This window comes from Piliocolobus tephrosceles, chromosome 11 (assembly GCF_002776525.5).
Source record: "Piliocolobus tephrosceles isolate RC106 chromosome 11, ASM277652v3, whole genome shotgun sequence".
In the NCBI taxonomy this organism is placed as follows: domain Eukaryota; kingdom Metazoa; phylum Chordata; class Mammalia; order Primates; family Cercopithecidae; genus Piliocolobus; species Piliocolobus tephrosceles.
The window spans coordinates 72,294,360-72,300,788 of record NC_045444.1 but is presented as its reverse complement, the minus strand read 5'-3'; positions in this window follow the sequence as shown (position 1 = coordinate 72,300,788).

Genomic DNA, 6,429 nt, shown 5'->3' with positions numbered 1-6,429 from the left:
AAGTCTTAACTCATTCCAGCATTAGCTAAAATGTCTACAGCCTAAAGTCTCATCTGAAATAAAGATAGTCCCTTCTGCCAAAGAGCCAAACAACAACAGCAAAACAAGTTAGTTACTTCCAAGATACAATGGGCATATGGGCATTGCACAAATACTCCCATTCTAAAAGTGAGAAATCAGCCAAAAAGAATGAGCTACAGGTCCCATGCAAACCTGAAACCCAGCAGGGCAGTCATTATATCTTAAAGGTCCCAAATAATCTCCTTCAACTCCATGTCCCACATCCAGGGCATGCTGATTCAAAGGCTGGGCCCCCATGGTCTTGGGCAGCTCTGCCCCTGTGACTTTGCAGGGTTCATTCCCTACTGCTGCTCTCATGGACTGGCTTTGAATGCATATGGCTTTTTCCAGGTACAGAATGCAAGCTGCCAGTGGCTGTACCATATGGAGTCAAGAAGATTGTGACCTTCTGCTCATAACTCCACTAGGCAGTGCCCCAGTGGGGACTCTCTGTGTGGGATCCAACCCCACATTTCCCCTCTGCATTGCCCTAATAGAGGTCCTCTTTGAGGACTCTGCCCTTGTAGCAGGCTTGTGCCTAGACATCTAGGCTTTTCCATACATCTGCTGAAATCTAGGTGGACACTCCCAAGCCTCAACACTTGCACTCTGTGCACCTGCAGGCTTAACACCATGTGGAAGTCACCAAGGTTTATGGCTTGCAACCTCCAAAGCAGCAGTGTGAGCTGTACCTGGGCCCCTTTTAGCTAGGGTTGGAGCTGGAGTGACTGGGAAGGAGGCAGCAGTGTCCCAAGGCTGTACAGAGCAGTGGGGCCCCGACCTGGCCCATGAAGCCATTCTTTCCTCCTAAACCTCCAGACCTGTGATGGGAAGGGTATCCCTGAAGATCTCTAAATGCCTTCAAGACATTTTTTTCCATTGTCGCTGGTATTAGCATTTGACTCCTCTTTTTTTTTTTTTTTTCTTTTCTACCAACATGGCCAGGGTGCAAATTTTGTAAAGTTTTATGCTCTGTTTCCCTTTTAAATATAAGTTCCAGTTTCAGGTCATTTCTTTGCTTATGCATAGGATCATATGCTATTAGAAGCAAACAGGCCACATCTTCAACACTTTGCTGTTTAGAAATTTCCTCTGCCAGATGCCCCAAATCACCATTCTCAAGTACAAAGTTCCACAGATATCTAGGTTAGAGGCACAATGCAGCCAACCTCTTTGCTAATGCATAGCAAAATTTACCTTTTCTCAAGTGCCCAATAAGTTCCTCATCTCCATCTAAGACCTCCTCAGCTGGAATTTCATTGTCCATATCACTATCAGCATTTTGGTCACAACAATTTAACAAGTCTCTAGGAAGGTTCAAACTTTCCCTCATCTGCTTGTTACCCGGTTCCAAAGCTGCTTCCACATTTTTGGGTATCTTTATAGCTATGCCCTACTCTTGGGTACCAATTTTCTGTCTTAGTCCATTCTCACAGTATTATAAAGAAATACCGAAGACTCAGTGATTTATAAAGAAAAGAAGTTTAAATAGCTCACAGTTCTGCAGGCTGTACAGGAAGCAGGGCAGGACTTGCTTCAAGGAGGCCTCAGAAAACCTGCAATCATGGCAAAAGGTAAAGAGGAAGCAGGCATGAGGCACTACACATATTTAAACAACTATGTCTCATGAGAACTCATTATTTTGACACAGTGCCAAGAAGGGAATCTACATCCCTGATTTAATCACATCCTACCAGGCCCCATCTCCAGCATGGAAGATTACATTTCAACATGAGATTTAGGTGAAGACACAAATCCTAACCATATTAGTTAATGTGTCTGAGTTTGGACCAGTGCCATGTTGTTTTTGTTACTATAGCTTTGTAGTATAATCTGAAGTCAGTAATGTGATTCCTCCAGTTTTGTTCTGTTTGCTCAGGATGACTTTGACTATTCTGGCTGGGTCTTTTGTGGTTCCATATAAATTATATGATTATTTTTCTATTTCTGTGAAGAATGTCATTGGTATTTTGATAGAGATTGCATTGAATCTATTGATGTCTTTGGTTAGTATGGATATTTTCACAATATTGATTCTTCCAATCAATAAGTATGAAATATCTTTTAATTTTTGTGTGTCATCTATTTTTTGCCTCATCGTTTTATAGTTTTTGTTGTAGAGATCTTTCACTTCTTAGTCCAAGCTTATTCCTAGGTATCTTGTTTTATTTTTAGCTATTGTAAATGGGATTATTTCTTGATTGTCTTTTCAGATTGTTCACTGTGGGCATTTAGAAATGCTACTGGTTTTTATATGTTGATTTTGTATCCTGTAACTTCATTTAATTCATTTATCAGTTCTAATAGTCCTTTAGTGGAGTCTTTAGGTTTTTCCAAAAGTAAGATCATTTGTTCTGCAAACAAGGATAAGTTGATTTCTTCCTTTCCTATTTACATGCCCTTTGTTTATTTCTCTTGTCTGATTGCTCTAGCTAGAACTTCCAATATTATGCTGAATACAAGTACTGAAAGAGGGCATCCTTGTCTTCCTCCGTATCTTAGAGGAAATACTCTTTGTTTTTCTCCATTCTGTATGACACTAGCACTGATTCTGTTGTATATGACCTTTATTCTGTTGAAGTGTGTTCCTTCTATACTCAGCTTTTTGAATTATTTTATGAAGGGATGTTGAATTTTATGTAATGCTTTTTCAGCATCAGTTGAAATGATTATATGTTTTTTGTTCTTCATTCTATTGATATGATGTATCACATTGATTTGCATATGTTGAACCATTCTTGTATCCCTGGGCTAAATCTCAGTTGGTCATGATGACTGTTCTTTTTAATGCATTGTTGAATTCAGTTTGCTAGTATTTTGTTGAGGATTTTGGCATCAATATTTATCATGGATATTGTTCTGTAGTTTTTTTTTATGTGTCTTTATCTTATTTTTGTATCAGTAATACTGGCCTCATGGAATGCATTTCAAAGTATTCCCTCCTTCTCTATTTTTCAGAATAGTTTGAGTAAGATTGGTATTAGTGCTTATGTTTGGTAAAATGTAGCAGTGAAGCCATTGGGTCACAGGCTTTTCTTTACTGGGAGACTTTACTACAGTTTCGTTTTTTTTCCCTTGAGACAGAGTATCACTCTGTCACCAAGGCTGGACTGCACTGGCATGATCTTGGCTCACTGCAGCCTCTGTCTCCCAGGTTCCAGTGATTCTCCAGCCTCAGCCTCCTAAACAGCTAGGATTATAGGCAGGCACTACTATGTATTCTTTGTATTCTTAGTAGAGATGGAGTCTTGATCTCATTAGTTGCTATTGGTCTATTCACCTTTTGGATTTCTTCATGGTTCAATCTTGGTAGTTTGTATATGCATAAGATTTTACCCATTTCTTCTAGATTTTCTAATTGATTGGCATATAATTGCTTATAGCAGTCTCAAATGATTCTTTGAATTTTTGTAGTTTTAGTTTTATTTTCTTTCTTTTCATCTCTGGCTTTATTAGCTCTTCTGTCCTTTTTTTCTTAGATAGTGTGGCTAATACTTTGTTGATATTGTTTACCATTTCAAAATACCAATTTTTGTTTCATTAATCTTTTGTACTTTTTACTTCAATTTTATTCTGTTATGACTTTTTCCTTTCTTCTACTAACTTGGGGTTTGGTTTGCTCTTGCTTTTCTAATTCTTTAAGATGCATCAGTAGGTTGTTTATTTGTTCCATTCAAAATGAAAATGGAAATATGTTGAACCATTCTTGCATTTAGAAACTTCAAGAAGTTTCTAAATTTCTTTCTTCTTCATTGGCTAACTGGTCATTCAGGAGCATATTGTTTAATTTATATATGTTTGTATAGTTCCCAAAGTTCCTTTTGTTATTGATTTCTAGTTTTATTCCATTGTGATTAGATAAGCTACTTGATGTAATTTCAGTTTGTTTGATTTTTTTTTTTTTTGAGACAGAGTCCCACTTTGTTCCCAGGCTGGAGTGCAGTGGCACAATCTCAGCTCACTGCAATCCAGGTTCTCTCTGCCTCCCAGGTTCAAGCAATTATACTGCCTCAGCCTCCCCAGTAGCTGGGACTACAGGCACATGCCACCACGCCCAGCTAATTTTTGTATTTTTAGTAGAGATGGGGTTTCACCATGTTGGCCAGGATGGTCTTGATCTTTTGACCTCATGTTCCACCCACCTCAGCCTCCCAAAGTGCTGGGATTACAGGCATGAGACATGACATCCAGCCTGTTTGAATTTTGGAAGACTTGTTTTGTGGTCTAACATATGGTTTATTCTTGAGAATAATCCATGTGCTGAGGAGAAGAAAGTATATTTTGCAACCTTTGATTGAAACATTATGTAAAAATCTGTTAGATCCATTTGATCTATAGTGCAGATTAAGTCTGATGTGTCTTTGTTAATATTTTGCCTGAAGATCCGTCCAGTGTTGAAAATGGCGGTACTGAAATCTCCAGCTATTATTGTATTGGGGTCTGTTTTTTTTCTTTAGTTCTATTAATAATTGCTTTTTAGATCTTGGTGCTCTGATATTGGGTACATATATATTTATAATTGTTATATCTTCTTACTGATTTGACCTTTTTATCATTATATAGTGACTTTCTTTGTCTCTTCTTGTAGTTTTTGTCTTGAAATCTGTTTTTTTTTTTTTTTTTTTCTGATATAAGTATAGCTACTCCTGCTCTTTTTTTGGTTTCCATTGTCATGGAATATCTTTTACCATCCCTTTATTTTCAGTCTCTACGTGCCTTTGTAGGTAAAGTATGTTTCTGGTAGACAACAGATTATTAGGTCTTGGTTTTTGTTGTCTATTTAGCTATGCTACCTCTTTTGCTTGGAGAGTTTAGTCTGCTAACGTTTCATGTTGTTATTGGTAAGTAAGGACTTATTACTGCCATTTTGTAATTGGTTTCTTGGTTGTTTTGTGGCCTTATCTTCCTTCCTTTCCTTCTTGTATTTTTGGTGTAGATAGTTTTCTCTGGTGACATGTTTTAATTTCTTGCTTCTTATTTTTTTGTGTATCCATGTAGGTTTTTGATTTGAGGTTACCATGAAGTTTGCAAATAATATAATACATTATTTTAAACAAATTTAAACTTATCACTGATTACAAAAACAAACAAAGAGAGAACTAAAAGAAACTGTACAGTTTAACTTGGTCACCTCTTTTTAATTTTTTGTTGTTTCTATTTAAATCTCATACTGTCTGTGTCTCGAGAAGTTGTTGTAGTTATTATTGTAGTTATTATTTTGATAGGTATATGTTTTAGTTGTTCTACTTGAGGTATGAGTAGTTTGTACAACACAGTTACAGTGGTCTAATATTCTGTGTATTTCTGTGTACTTATTACCAGAGAGTTTGTACCTTCAGGTGATTTCTTATTGTTCATTAATGTCCTTTTCTTTCAGATTGAAGAACTTCCTTTAGCATTTCTTGTTGGACAGGTCTGGTGTTGATGAAATTTCTCAGCTTTTGTCTGGGAAAGTATTCATTTCTTCTTTCTGTTTGAAGGATGTTTTTTCCAGATATACTATTCTTGGGTAAAAATTTTTTTCCTTTGGCACTTTAAGTATGTCATGCCACTCTCTCCTGCCCTGTAAGGTTTCCTTAAGAATTCTGCTGCCAGTCATATTGGGGCTCATTTTATGTCATTTGTTTATTTTCTCTTACAGCTTTTTGGATCTTTTCTTTATCATTGACCTTTGGGAGCTTAATTATTAAATACTTTGAGATAGTCTTCTTTGGGTTAATCTGCTTGGTGTTCTATAATCTTCTTGTACTCCTTGCCCTGCAGCAACCACTGTCTGACTACCACCAATGTTCACTCAAGGTCCAAGGCCTCTTAAGTCAGCAGGTGGTGAATTCAGCCTGGCTAGTGTTCTACTTTTCATGGAATTCAGCTCCCTACTGGACATGGCAGTTCCCAGAATGCCATCCAGGAGCCAGGGCCTGGAGTCAGGAACCTACTTGGTGCTTCATTTTACTGTGACTGAGCTAATACACAAGCTGCAAGACAAAGTCCTTCCCACTCCTTTCCTCATGCAGACAGAGTATCTCTCCATGGCCACCACTTCTCCAGGCCTTTGGCAATTACTACCTGACTATTGCCAATGTTCACTCACGGCACAGTTAGATTGTGAATGCCTCCAGGCCAAGATCTCTCTTCAGGTCAGTCGGCTCCCCTGTGGCCCAGGACATGACCAGAAGTGCCATCCAGGAGCCAGGGCCTGGAAACAATGACCCTCGGAGCCTGCTTGGTACTCTCTCACTGTGGCTGAGCTGGTACCCAAGCTGTAGAGGTGACAAGATCCCCTTTACTCTTCTTCTCCTTTCCTTGAGCAGAAGAAGTCTCTCCCCAGGGTCACCGCAGCTGAGAATGTGCTAGGTTATACCTGAAGCT